Source organism: Cannabis sativa, chromosome 6 (genome assembly GCF_029168945.1).
Source record: "Cannabis sativa cultivar Pink pepper isolate KNU-18-1 chromosome 6, ASM2916894v1, whole genome shotgun sequence".
In the NCBI taxonomy this organism is placed as follows: domain Eukaryota; kingdom Viridiplantae; phylum Streptophyta; class Magnoliopsida; order Rosales; family Cannabaceae; genus Cannabis; species Cannabis sativa.
This window is the reverse complement of record NC_083606.1, coordinates 47,571,025-47,586,444: the sequence shown is the minus strand read 5'-3', so window position 1 is coordinate 47,586,444 and position 15,420 is coordinate 47,571,025. Positions and strand designations below refer to the sequence as shown.

The window sequence follows — 15,420 nt, the reverse complement described above, 5'->3', positions numbered from 1 at the left end:
GGAACAAGAAGTTTTGTTAAGTCCATTGAATAGACTTATTAACGAAAATTTCCTTTTATGTCCTTGTAATAGAAAACTTTAGGTTACTCCATGTGAATGGATCAAACAATAGTTCTATTGGCTTTTCTTCTTAGTTTCTTATCTTGACATTCCATTACTTGTTTAAACTCACAATGGATTTTAATCACTAGTGTCTTACAAGTCATAATAAGGTACCGTGAATTATGTCTAAAAAACCTAAATGGTATTAACCTCTTCGGTTGTGTCAAGACAGCCGAGGCAATGGGATCATCATATGGAATAAGATGATAGAAGACTTTTGGAATCAAGAAAAAAATTATCTCCTTTATTTACTACTTTATTTTCAGACTTAGTCATTTTCTTAGAAAAGTTGTATTTGTTTAAACAAACACTTTCTTATCTAATGACTATGGGATGGTCCACCTCTAATCACTTAGAATAGCTAACGAACATGCAAACCACGGTTAACAGTTCTAGCTTTTCTTAAGATTTCGATTAGGTCATCCATGAATCTAGTCATGATTTACACTAAGTACACAACCATTCCATCATTCTGAAATTTTCCTTTCACTAGGGTATTACCTTAGAAGGACTTAGGCAACGACAAGTAACTAATCATCAATATGCAAATCGAATTTCTGGGGAGGTAAGTTTGGATATAATTCAAAATCAACTTAATGATCTTTGAACTGCATATCTATTAACTATTTCTCCACTCCTATCAGTTTGTAAGATCTTTTACCACTTACGTTAATGGTTTTCACCATTGCTAGAAATTCATGAAATTTTTTAAACATTTCAAAGTTCTTGAAGGTAAAATTTAGCGTAATCGTTTTAAGAATATAACGAAAAACTCATATCCACCCCGAAATGTACATCCATCTGCGAATGAGATGAACTTATTTTCAGTAGATGTAGGCATATTAACTCTTTGTAGAGATTGATCTTGTCAAAACCACAATCAACAAGATAAAAATTCCATAGATTTAAAAAAAAAATATATGTTGTTGTATCTTTTTAGGTTTAGTTACATCAAAGAGTTCTTAGAATAGTGCAAGTGGATTCTGGTCACAGAATACTAAACTCGTATTCCATACTTACATACAGTTTGAATCCATTGATAGAAAATGGTTATTAAACACCTGTGAAAGTGTAACTGTATTATGAGTAATTCTATCTTGGACCGGTTAAGACAATAAATCATATGCTTTATATGAAACAGCTGCTTTGAATTTCTAAGCAAAAATTATAAGCTAATTAGGATTTTTCTCCCTAAACTCTTCAAATCGTTAAATTATAGAAAAAAAAATAAATACATAAAATAATAATAAAAGTCAATTTAAGACTCACATGTTCTCTAACATATACGAATTAAAACGCTCAAAAAGAAAAATATATATATATATGTTAAGAAAAATTAAATTGGGCACAGAGCACTTAAAAGATGGTAGTAAAGCAAAAAAAATTATTAGAAAAAATAATTCAAGAATATAATAATTCATTAAACCACTTTCATTGGCAATTTGAATTAATCAAAATAAGAAATTAGAGAATCACAATATGATGAGTGTGTTAGAGAGTAAAGGTAATCAATATAATAATTTGGACTAAGTATTGTGTGTAGATTGGGTACTACCACTACCAGAGAAGATAATAAGATGAGTCCAAACAGAAATGTAAAGCTGAGGAAAATAAACACCATTCTTTGGACACCCAACCGAAAAAGGTCCCAAAACTCAGCCAACACGCTTGACACACTTCTCTCTTCTAAATCAAATGATTCTTGAAGATCATATCATTAGCTTTAGCAAGAATCCAACACATCATAATCACTAATTTCAAGTTCTTTGAATTATTGGAATGGATAAATCCTATCTCAGAGATAATGATATCAATATCATAAGTTCATTTATGCATAAATAATGATTTCATTGTAATCCATTTTATGCCAAATCTGATACAAATAACGACATTCATGATTATGTTTAATTTGTTTCTTTCATGCCATATCTTAATTTATAAAGAGCACTATATATAAAACCAATCTCATGACTCTTCCCATAAGAAGGTAAATCAAATGAACCAATAGCAGTAATAGGTCACCATAAGAGAGGATTCACATCACCTGTAAAAATCACATACTTATACTGCTTGACTTGGCTTCTTTGTCACCAGATCATCCGTTTCCTTTGTATCCAAATGGGGTGACACTTTTGGAGAAGTTAAAGACTCAATTTTTGGCCGAGCAACACGCTTTCCTCAAGCAACTATATCAGATAACAGAAGAACATATTCACAAGCAAAAATAAATTCTTGAAATCTGATTTAGAGGTTTAGGAATTCTAGTGCATGTAATGAAAAAAATAACTCACAGTCCACATATATATTCTTTATTTCCTTCGTCTCATAATCAGGAGACCGAGATCGCAAACTTGAAGTCCTTACTATGGTCGACACTCTCTCTAAGCTCTCTTGATCGCAAACTTGAAGTCCTTACGGGTTCGATCGTGAATTTTATTGCTGAGTTCGATCGTGATTTTCTTGTGAGATATTTTAAAACTAAATTTTAGCGACATCAAACAAAAGAGAATACTAACCTCATCAGTAGCTGATTGATTAGGTTTTCCACAAGGAAGGGAGAAGGAGTTGTACCAACGGTGGTTGGAGGAGGCGGTGGGTCTTCTTGCAGCCATTGCTGGTGGTGAGGATGAATACTGGAACCGACCATTGCTGCTGTTGGAAGGAGGGACGATGAAGACTAATGGTTCTTTGTCATCCAGACTTGGGTTTGGGTTTCCTTTTTGGGATTGGGATTGAGAGTGAGACTACGATTGAAAAGAACTTGTGTGAAATGTAAAAATATAGGAGGAGACGGTATACGATTGGAATTTCTGCAACTGGATTCAGGTGCGAAATGTAAAAGGAAAAAGAACAAACTTTCAATGATGCAATAGAATTTAGGGAGCGGGGGTTTCTCTGTGATATTTAGGAATAAGGGTTTGAGAGAGTGCTAAAGTAAATTGGTGGAACTAAAAATATAGCGGGAAAAATTTTGGGGTTTGCCAGGAAGAACTAAAATTTTAGCAATCGGGTTTGCTTTTGGTAATGACTAATTATCTAATTTACTATATTTATATATTATTTAATATTTTAATAAAAATACTTCCACATCTTATACATACACTTGATCAATATTTGGTTAAAATAATAATCTTATTTATCAAAATTCTTCACTAAATTGTACATATGAAAAACAATATATTCATATGCATCTCTAAGAACAATTTATGTGTTAACAAAAAAGACATACCTTTTTAATAATCTCTTAAATTTTGTCCAACAAATAGATATTACAGTGTAGATTATACAATGGATTCAAGAATTTTGGGAAGAATGAAAATTAAAAGGAGAAAAGAGAAGTAATGGAAAAAAATTGGCATTTACATTTATATGTAGATTTATATAATCTTTTGAAAGAAACATTTTAAATAAATAATTAGTTTAGTTTTTTAAATATTATATTAATAATTAATTTTCTAAATTAAAATCTGAAAAACATTTAAAAAAAACAAAATAGTTACTTATTAAAATGAATTAATTTATATACACATTATACATAAAAATTAAAAAAAATATATGCACAGAAATAGCTAACTAATTATTAGGCAAATCAAAATAATAAATTTTAAAATAAAAAAGTCTAAGAATAACAATTATCACCTATTAATGTGATAAAATATCTAAACAATATTATATATTAATTCATTATATTATTTTAAATTTAAATTGATTTTTACCAAAAAAAAAATATTGATGAGTACGATCCTTTCGATAAAAAAATAATTAATGAACATATATACAAGTTTGTTAATTAGCTTATATATTATTTGTTCTTTTATAGCTCAATAGCATTATATTTTTTAGTGGCTAAAATATTTGTAGTGACATAATATACATTAAATATAGTAATTTTGTTTTATATTTTATCGTGACTAAATAATTAGTTGGTATATATAAACCATTAATAATAAATGTAAGTATAAATTTTTTAGGACTAATATTTTAGTCATTAAAACTCTTTAACATTTACCGACCAAACATTTTGTCACAAATTGAGAATTTTTAGTGACTAAATAATTTTAGTCACCAACATTTAGTGCTCCTACCACAACTATTAATTTAGCGCCAAAGTTTCAGTGACTAAGTACAATTTTAGTCACTAAAAATAGCAAACAGTGACTAAAAATTAGTCGTTGATTCTTTTGGTTCCATTTAAATATTATTTTATGACTAAATATGTCTGCGACTAAATATTAGTCGTAAAAGCTAACTATTAGTGACTAAGTTGATTTAGTCACAAAAAATTTAGTCGTTGAAAACCTATTTTCTTGTAGCGACCACCACTAATAATTTAACTCTATGATTGATTTGCCCATACAAGTAGGAGATTTCTAAGATTGAGGATTTATATCAATTCGGGATATAATTTCGGGAATATAATCAAAAGCGTCATTTAATTTCTTAAGAGAAAATAAAATGACATTATATGATTTATAGAGCATTCATCCAATGATATGTTATTGAGCTAATTCGAAATGAATAAGCTAAGAGGAATTAGGATAATTTCGTTTTAAATAAGAATCCAACGATGCTCCGATTAGCGAGAGTCAAAGTAATCTTATTTATACAATCTTCTTATTTCATATTGTAGATACTAGTCTAAGGTGTCATCAATTGATGAGCAGCTAGATGTTGCATTTACAATATTTATCATTCGAGATCTAACACTATTATGTTTGTCTAATGGTGACAATCCATTAGGGATTTATCCCATTAGAAGAACAAACCAAGTTAGGCCGACAATGTAGATTCGAAATTAAACAACAATTGAATAACAAAAAATAACATGGTTCAATATAAATTCCTACACAATTATGAAATTATTAATCACATAGCAAGTAGGAATGACAAGTGAAAATACTAAAACATAAAATCTTAAATAATTTCCAAGGTCTTCAACAAACTGATATCAGTGTCCCGTTTAGGCGTGAGTCAGTGATACCATCCATTGAATAGAGTTTTCAGCTCATCTAAAATGATAAACATTCTAGCAACCTTTTATTCGATTAAGATTGGAATCCAGCGTTGTCCCGTTTAGGCAAGAGTCAAGGCTATTCTATCTTATGACCTTCCACCATTGTTTCATACTCTTGTAAGTCTTATACAGTCGCCACCTTTAAGGTGATCAATACTATATAAAAAACTTACAAGAATACTTATCTTTCGAGATTAAACGGTCTAACTTGCTAATGAACGTTCCTCCACTAGGGAGGATTACTCACTAAAACAATAACTATGTAAAACCAACAATGGAGAACGAATATCTTAATAATAAAGCTCATTATTTAAAGTGTATTCTCTTCTAATATTTAATTTAATCATTTTATTTTAAATATTTATATATTTATTTAATTAAAAATTTCTAATTTAGAATGAAAAATTCTAAATATAAATTTTAATTTAATATTTATAAATTAAACTTAGATTGATATGAAAATAACATGAATTATTTCCATCTTAGTAATAAGTTCCAATAAATATTTAGAAAATCATTCAATTTAAGTTGTTTCAAAATTAATTTAAATTAATTTACAACTCAAATTTAATTTTCTATAAATATATATTACATTTTGAAAAATTGAAGTATATAAGAATACTACTTTCGAAAAATGCTTTAAAATAAAATAAAAATAAATCCTGAAAAAATTACTCTAATTTTATGTTGGCCCAAAATTAATAAACTTTAATTTACAACAAAAATATAATTTTCCTATTTAATTAAATATTTAAGAAAAATTTCAAATATTTAAGTATCATGATTAACAATCAACTTAAATATTAATTTTCTATTTAATTAAATATCACTAGAAAAATACTGCAAGATAAAACAGATAATATCTATCTAGACTTTCATTGACTAATTAATTCAATTTCTAATTATAATATATTTTAGCTCATTTATTTTAATTAATCATTGTTGTCCCTGATTTCGCCCAATATACGTGGACCAACCGGACAGGGACACGTGGATCAAGCAATTCACAATATTTGCTAAGTCTTTTATGCCACAAGATAACGTCCCGGACATAGGTCCCAGAGAAGGCACACGGAGCTTAAGGTGCTCCTGGAGGCTCGCACAACGCTAAGTCATCTCCGCGAGGTGTCAGGCTTCTCCTGAGCAATCAAGTCGCATTAAATGCCGCATGGGAGGAAGCGTGTTGGGACTGCAACACGCAATAAAGTCTGACGGCACAACCTCCAACCAACAGCGCCACAGTAATGATCATTTAAGTCTAGCGACGGCTACACTGTGAAGAGTCACGTCAATCAAAAGGCAATAAGGACATTCCACATAAAAACCCTACAGCACCTAGGGATTTGACCATGCATTACCCATGGTATATTCATTGGGAATACCCAACTTTATGGATACTTACAGATACACTTGTAAGGACAATTCTAGGGATTACCCCACCAAAACACTATAAATACCCCCTCAAAGCTCATTAAATGGGATCGAAAATCTTGGGCTGCATATGAGCAAGTAGAGTAAATACTCACCAAGAACATTCTCTATATTCATGAGGGCGACATTCTCCCAAGTATAAACTCTGTATTAAATACATCCATAAATAACAAAGACTCGTGGACTAAGGCTCATTAACGCCCAACCACGTAAAACTCCTTCTCTCACTTTCTTACAGCTCAATAGTTTTATAATATTTTACTAGTTGTCGAAAATCTCGGTCAACATTTAGGTGCTTTCATTGAGAGCTGAAGAAAGCTACTAAAAGCAAACATTTGACTTCACAAACATGGTGGAGACAAGAAGTACTCGTCAGCCTCGTCTCTGGAAGACGCTCAAGACCCAAATGAGGAAGATGTAGCCTCAAGAGCAGCAGAGGAGTCCGAGGAAGAAGAAATAGTCCCCGATGATGACTACGAGAGAAACCTCGACGAGTATGCCTATGACGAAGGTAGTTATGCAGAACTGGTGCTTCTCAGACAAAAAGCTATCGATCACGAAGCCGAGATCGAATCTCGGAAAGCGCAAAACTAGAAAATGCAGGAAGTGATGCTGGCCATGCAAAAAGCCATGTAAGCAGCTGGCATTCACGTGCACCCCAAGGCAATGACCGCTGGACTCGACAAGGAGCCAGCGACGTCTTCGCCTAACTCCCCGCAGCAGAAATCTAAGGAGCCTAGCCCTATAAGATACCCTGCTGAAGGGAATCAAACAAAAAACCCTACTTCTACCCCAGGACGAAAGAAAAAGGTGCAGGATCCGCGAAAGGTCCGCTCAGATTTCTATAAAGGGAAAGGTCCGCAGAGGGGCAAGCCCCAAAAAGGGAGCCTTGGCCCTCAGGATCGAGGGGACCGAAAAAGCGTTTCTGTACACCAGGAACCCGGGGGTAGAGGAAGAAGAGGACAGAGATGTCCTCCCGTTGATCTGAGAAATCAAATCAATGGGAACCAAGGTGATCTCCAGAATCACCTTGACCAAAAAAGATACGGACCCGTAGTCTCCTCAGGTACGTTGAATGAAGGAATTATGGCGGAACTCGCCATACTTCGAAAAGACATTGCCCGAGTCTCCCGGAGGCAGAAGGGAGACGACTCCGACTCGGACAGCGAGGATCGAGAGCCATGTGCTAAGCACATCTTAGAGGCAGAGCTCCCTAAGAACTTCAAGATGCCCGAAATGGCAGCTTATACCGGGAACTCCGATCCTAGCGACCACCTGTCACGGTTCAACCGTGTCATGACGATCATGAGGGTCAGCAATGACACCAAGTGTCTGTGCTTCCCACTTACTCTAAGTGGGTCCGCGGAGGAATGGTTTAAAAAACTGGAACCAGGATCCGTGGGCTGTTGGAACAAGCTACAAACCAACTTTCGGAGACAGTTTGTCGCCGCAAGAAAGGTCAATCTGGAGGTCAGTGCCTTGACTAATATCAAGCAACTGCCCACCGAGACCTTGAAGAATTACATCAAGAGGTTCCGAGAGGAAGCCTCGAAAACCAAGAAGGTTGATGACGGACAACAGCTTGCACTTCTCCAGGCAGGCATCCGTACTGGGACTCCTTTCTGGAATGAGTTGCAGCAAGAAGGAGCTGCTAGCCTCCAGGACTTCCAGAAGAGAGTCCAAAAATATATCAACCTCGAAGAAGCCCAAATCATGGCTTATGGGGGCTACTATCCCACCGGAATAGCAGGGCATATGCCCGGAGTATCGCCCTCGGGTACTGTCCTGACCGCAACTCCACAAACAAGTGGCATACAATTCTCTGCTACCCCCGGGTATAGCCAGGGCCAAGCCTTGGCACCAACATCGTTTCATTTTTGCAACCCATCCGGAGTGAATAGGCAAGCTCCTTCACACTCTGCTCCGGCTGCTAGCCTGACAGGCCCTTCCCAGGGTTCAAGGAGTAAAAGGTCCTCCAAAGGCAGCACCCGGACGGGAGAGAAGTGTCAGAAAAAGGGGTACACCCCCCAACATACTCAATACACGGAGCTGTCGGACTCCCAAGAGCGTGTGTACTTTGCTACTAGGAAAAATACACACTACCGGAGACCACAGCCGTTGTACAAAGATAGCTCCCGGAGAAATCCGAGCAAAAGATGCGAGTACCACAACGACATTGGTCATAGCACCAATGAATGTAAGAATCTCAAGGACGAGATCGAAAATCTAATCCGATTGGGCCACCTCTATGAGTGGATCAAGAATAGGTTGCCCCACCTCAATCCGGGTCAGGTGACCGTGGGTATGCCTCAGGGAACACTGGGGGGTACAGCGGGTGTATTGGCTCCAGCTGCTCCCACGGGCGACGCCCAGCATATCCCCGGTCTGCCGCCCCGGGCTAATGAAAGGGTAGCCATGATCTCCAGAGGTCCCCATATCGGAGGGACTACTCGCAAGGAGTGTAAGCGCTATGCGGGGCCGCGAAACACAATGAGGTATGCGAAGTTACTCAACTCACAGCTCAAAGGCCCCGGTTGATGGACCAACCCATCACGTTCACGGAAGAAGACGCCAAGACGGTGCGCTTCCCTCATCATGACCCATTGGTCATAGAGACCCCCATCGCGAATAAAGTGGTGGCCAGAGTCTTAATTGACAATGGGAGTTCCGTGAACTTACTCTTCAAAGAAGCCTTCACCGCGACAGGCTTGACAGATCGGGACCTCTCACCCAGTGGGTCCCAGCTCACAGGGTTTAACGGGACGACACTTATCCCAATGGGAAAAGTAAGGCTCCCAGTCACCTTGTGCCCGGACACCCCCCAGAGCACATTCAAATACTGCACCTTCGTAGTGGTGGACTGTCCGACAGCCTACAACGCGATCCTCGGCCGACCGGCCCTGGTAGACTTTGGCGCAGTCACTTCAATCCGGCATCTGTGCCTAAAGTTCCCTACCCGGGAGGCCGGAATCGGAAATGTGAGGTGAAACCAGGGGGAAGCAAGACAATGTTACAATGTCGCAACCCACCTGCCCGTGCTTATGGTCCGGGAGTCAGTTGAGCCAGAAGTGGCTGAAGAGGATGAGTTGGACCCCCGTGTAGGGTCCGAAATAATAGTAGAACCAATGGAGGACGTCGAAGAAATATCAGTGTGCGACATCGACTCCACCAAAGTACTCCGGTTAGGGAAGAACCTAGACCCGGAGGAAAAAGAAAAAATAATAAAAACACTGAAGGGCGCCATCGACATCTTTGCATGCGCCAAGAAGACATGACTGGCATAAGCCCTCATGTTATCACACATGTACACAACGTCAATCCGGACATGCCTCCCGTCCAGCAAGAGAGACGCCCGCTCGACTCGGTGAAAGCCGAAGCTCTAGAGAAAGAGGTGGATAAACTTTTGACTAACGGCATGATCCGCGACGTGTACTATCAGGAGTGGCTGGCCAATCCGGTCCTGGTGCCCAAGCCGAACGGAACTTGGCGAGTTTGTGTAGACTTCACCGATCTAAACAAAGCTTGTCCAAAGGACTGCTTCCCGCTGCCCAGGATCGACCAGATGGTAGATGCCACTTCCGGATTCAAACTGCTATCCTTCATGGACGCCTATGCTGGGTACAATCAAATAAAAATGCATACGGCATACCAGGAGTGCACTAGCTTCAAGACCGATAAGCGGGTATACTGTTACCTAGTCATGCCTTTCGGACTTAAAAACGCCGGAGCAACCTATCAAAGAATGGTTAACCGGATGTTTAAAGGCCTCCTTGGGCGAAACATGGAGGTTTACGTGGATGACATGCTCGTCAAATCCAAAGCATGCAACAGCCATGCAAGCGACTTAGAAGAATGCTTCGAAGTTGTCCGGAGATACGGCATCAAGCTCAACCCAAAGAAATGCACCTTTGGGGTCAAATCATGAAAGTTCCTGGGTTTCATCGTCAGTCAAAGGGGGATCGAGGCAAATCTGGAAAAAATCTAGGCTCTCCTGAATATGCCATCCCCCAAAAAACATAAAGATGTGCAGAGCCTCACCGGGAAGGTAGCTGCATTGAGCCGTTTCATCTCACGGTCCACGGACAAGTGCATACCCTTCTTCAACGTGCTAAAGAAGTGCCAAAAGTTCGAATGGTCGGACGAGTGCGAGGAGGCATTCAAAAAGCTAAAAGAGCACATGGCCAAGCCTCCTATCCTATCAAAACCCGTCCTCGGAGAAGACCTATTTCTTTATTTGGCCGTCTCCGAACACGCGGTCAGCGCTGCCTTCGTCCGGGAAGAAGAGAAAACTAAGCATCCCGTGTACTATGTCAGCAAGCGCATGATAGGGGCCGAAACAAGATACCCGGTCATTGAAAAACTGGTGTTTTGCCTCCTGATGGCGTCAAGGAAGTTGAGGCCATACTTCCAAGCCCATCCGATCAAAATTCTGACCAATCACACGCTCCGGCAGGTCCTCCAAAAACCTGAAGCATCCGGAAGGCTCCTCAAGTGGGCAATGGAGCTAAGTCAATTCGACTTGCACTACATACGCCGAATTTCTATAAAAGGCCAAGCCTTGGCGGACTTCAATACTGAATGCAACGAAGCCGAGGCAACCGCGAATACGCTGGTACCGCCAATCCCCACATGGAGGATATTTGTGGACGGAGCCTCCAATGAGAACGGTTCCGGAGCTGGAGTGGCTATGATATCACCAACTGGACTGCGACTCCAGGCGGCCCTCCGATTTGACTTCGCAGCTTCAAACAATGAGGTCGAATATGAAGCCCTGATAGCAGGGCTGAAATTAGCAAAAGTTGTAGAAGCCAAAAGAGTGGAAGTCTACAGTGACTCCCAACTGGTCGTAAACCAGGTATCCGGAGAATACCAAACCCGCGGCGAGCGGATGGCCGCGTACGTAACAATAGTCCGAGAGCTGCTCCACGAGTTCGCGGACTACAAAATAGAAAGAATCTCCCGAGAAAAGAACGCTCACGCGAACTGTCTGGCTAAGTTAGCCTCGGATACCGAAATCGAAGTGCTGGGGGTAGTACCAGTGGAACGATTGGCAGAGCCAAGCATCAAAATAAAAGAGACCACACTAACGGTTGGGCAAGAACCCAGCTGGATGGTCCCCATCATAGAATACATAACAACAGGTGAGTTGCCCCGAGAAAGGGCACTTTCTCGGAAGATTCAGTATCAGGCTCATCGTTATGTAATGATGGATCAAATTCTCTACCGAAGAGGACTCAGCATGCCTTATTTAAGGTGTGTATCGGACCCTGAAGCTAGACAAATCATGCTACAGGTCCACGAAGGGTTTTGTGGAGATCATACGGGAGGACCTAGTCTCTCAAAGAAAATATTGAGGCAAGGGTACTTCTGGCCAACAATGAAAAAAGATTGTATAGACTATGTCCAAAAGTGTGACTCGTGCCAAAGGTACGCGAACATACCGAGAGCTCCTCCAAATGAAATCACCTTGATGACTAGTCCCTGGCCCTTCGCGGTTTGGGGAATAGATCTTATTGGCTCCCTGCCAACAGGAAAAGGAGGAGTAAAGTATGCAATAGTAGCAGTAGACTACTTCACCAAATGGACAGAGGCTGAGCTTATGAAGACAATAAATGCTAAGAAAGCATTGGACTTTGTTATTAAAAACATAGTGTGTCGATATGGCTTGCCTCACAAAATAGTCTCTGACAATGGAAAGCAATTCGATTGCGAGGAATTTACTGACTTCTGCAACCAACATGGAGTAGTGAAAAGCTTCTCCGCGGTGGCCAGACCTCAAAAAACGGTCAGGCAGAAGCAGTCAATAAAATCCTAAAGGTCACTTTGAAGAAAAAGCTGCTGGCCTGCAAAAACAACTGGCCTGGAGAGTTGCCAAGGGTGTTATGGGCCTACCGGACGACCCCCAGAACCACGACCGGTCACTCGCCTTTTTCAATGGCGTACGGTTGTGAAGCGATGGTCCCGGTAGAAACGTTATTCCCATCCCACAGGAGGACGACTTACGATCCTGCCACGAGTCAAGCTTTGCTTCAAGAGGCTTTGGATCAAGTCGAAGAACTCCGGGATGAGTCTCAGATACGGATGGCAACTTATCAGAAGAAGGTGACCAAGTATTTTAACTCTAAGGTTAAAAACAGAAAATTTGCTATTGGGGATATGGTCCTGAGAAGAGTCTTCCCAGCCACCCAGGAACCCGGAGTGGGGGTACTTGGGCCAAATTGGGAAGGACCATATGAAATCGAAGACGAAATCGGCTCCGGCACATACAAACTAAAAAGAATGGATGGAACCATTGTGCCAAGAGCCTGGAATGCCGATCACCTTAGAAAATATTACCAATAGCAAAAATATAACTTAGACTTTGTTCAAAGAGTTTGTATCGTCCAAATGTATACCTCCTCTACATGTTGAATAAAACTGAGTGCCTTAAAAACAAAGTTTCTATGCCACTCAGGGGGGACTAGGGTATACCGCACGGACAGACGAAAAACAAACTAAGTAAAATATCCTGACCCAAAGGGCAGGTCAAAAAATATGCACAAAAATAAAAAGCATAAGTATAAAAATCCTGATCCAAAGGACAGGCCAAAAAAGAGAAATATGTGGCAAAAGAGAGATCACATATAAATATCCTGACCCAAAGGGCAGGTCATATATATACAAATGGCCCGGGGACAGGCCTTAAAAAAAATTGTCTCCCCTTCAAATAAAAAACTGCTACCTAAATATATTGTCCCAAGGTAGCAGCAAATATGTACAAAAAAAAAGAGATATAATAATAATAAAAGAAGTAGGTGGAATCCTGGTTGTACTGGGTTAATCTCGAAGCAGCTCAGTCAATGCGCGGAGGAAGGCGAGGTCCAATACGCGCCTCTACCATGGCATCAAGCTTCTTCTTCTTCTCCCGAAATTTGGCAATCATTTCCTCAGGTTTGGGGTAGAAGGTAAGCTTGATATTTTGGTCGTTGGTAGACCAAGCCATGAAGACTCCATCGTTTAAGCGCTTTGGGCACCGACCGCAGGAAACAGGAGAAAGGAGCTCGGCTCTTTTTGCCTTCTTGGTGGCTTGTTCCTTGAAGTCCCTGAGCTCCTTCAGCTCCGCGGCTAGAGCGGCCCTAGACTCTAAGTTTGCTTGGTGAGTCTCCTCTAAGGATCTCACCTTGGCAACCATCTCGTCCAAGGCTTCCCTGGCCTCCCGGAGCTCCCGCTTGGCCTTTGCAGCAGCCTCACTTTCCGCCCTCAGTTCCTCTTGATGCTGGGCCTCCAGCCTGTCCCTCCGCTGGGCCTAATCCCGGATCATGGCCTCCGCCTGGGCTTCCCTCCGCTTGGCCTCCTCCAAATTGGCCTTGGCAGCCGCCTCCCAGCGCTCAGTAGCCTCCTGGTAGAGCTGCCTCTCCGCAGTAAGATCCTGAAGGACCTTCCTGACGTCGTTCATGTCCCCAAAATCAGACCATTCGAAGCCATGGTTAATAATGTTCTTGGAGAGGCGGCCAGCCTCGGCAGCAAGCTGAACAACAACACAAGTGTAAGAAAGAATCCCCAAAAAGAAAAATAAAGGGAAAAGCAAAACTACAAAGCACTTACCACAAAGAGGGAGTGGCTGAGGTCCTGAACCTGGAAGATAGAGTTTAGGGAGGCGCAAGTTGCGAACCGCTTAGGCGCGCACCGGGTAAGCTGAGAAGCGAACTCGCCAGTCATCTCCGCGGCGAAGGGAGCCAAGGTGGGCCCAAGGAAGCGACGGAACCAGTCCGATAGGGGGTCCAAGTTAAGGTCCCACGGATCCTGGTACTCCGGGCTGTTGATGGTTTCCTGCACCTCAACCCGCAAAACCCTCCTAAGGGCTTCCACCTCGGCATACCCCAGGGAGTATTCGTCCATGGCATAGTTATGCTTGGCTATCCGGAGCTCTTGCCTCACCTCATCTCCAAGAACTGGAGTTAGCACAATGTTGGGAGGAGCAGGATGCTCTTCCATGGGAGAGACCCCACCATCAAGACCATGGGCCGGAGTGTCAGCTCTCCGAGGCCGCTTGGGCTCGTCCTAGGCAATCATTTTGCCCTTGCGCTTGCAAATCAGAGCAATTTCAGGCTCTTCTTCACCTTCTTCAGCTTCCTCAGGAAGAGCCCGGAGCTCTCCCGCACCTTCTGCAACTTCCTCAGAAAAGCCCCATTGCTTTTCTTGACCTTCTCCCGGCAGCACCTCCTCGTCATCCACTAAATCAATAGTGTCGGGGGGAGCGCTGGAAGAAATCTTTAGAGCAGGGGCTATTAGGGAAGAAGTAAAGGCCGGAGGACCTCAGGAGTGTGAACCCCAGCAAGCTGATCCAAGATGGCGTCCATGGAGATACCTGCTACAACAAATATAAGCAAGTGTTAGAACATCCGTGAGAAACCACTTACACAAGATATGGCAAATAAGCTACTCCTACCCGGACTTCCTAATTCGGCCCTAGCAAAGTTCTGAACTTTTATGCTGGCAGCATCATCTCCGAGATAGCTGTCCGAAGACTGGAACCAGCTGGATGTAATGTAAGCTGAAGGACCTAAGGGAACAGGTTCCGGAGGACCAGAACCCATCCGGGACCGACCTAGGAAATCTCCTAAGTTTGAAAAATAAAATTCCTTCAAACGATCCCCCCACAGGGTCGAGGGCATCCTAAACCTATACAGACGCTCGGCGAACCCTACGGGCCTACGACTGGCATATTCGCCAACAGAAGGAACATAATGAATTATCAAAGGAGACTTATCGTCGGCGCCGGAAGTGCTGGCACCAGGAGCCCCAGTGTTTGGCTCTGGAACCGAAGGCTGTGGCCTGGGAGCCCTTCTCTCCGATGAATCCTCAATACGAAGGGGCCTCCCGGCACGACGATC

The 15,420-nt window shown here is 41.3% G+C and overlaps 1 long non-coding RNA gene across 1 annotated transcript; it reads right to left on the bottom strand.

Moving 5' to 3' along the window:
- Positions 1-201: 201 nt before the first annotated feature.
- LOC115724513 (uncharacterized) lies at positions 202-3,167 on the bottom strand. The gene is made up of 3 exons (XR_004013212.2): positions 2,619-3,167; positions 2,394-2,541; positions 202-2,288 (listed from the first exon to the last, which is right to left on the bottom strand). It is a non-coding gene; the product is annotated as an uncharacterized LOC115724513 (long non-coding RNA).
- Positions 3,168-15,420: the final 12,253 nt, after the last annotated feature.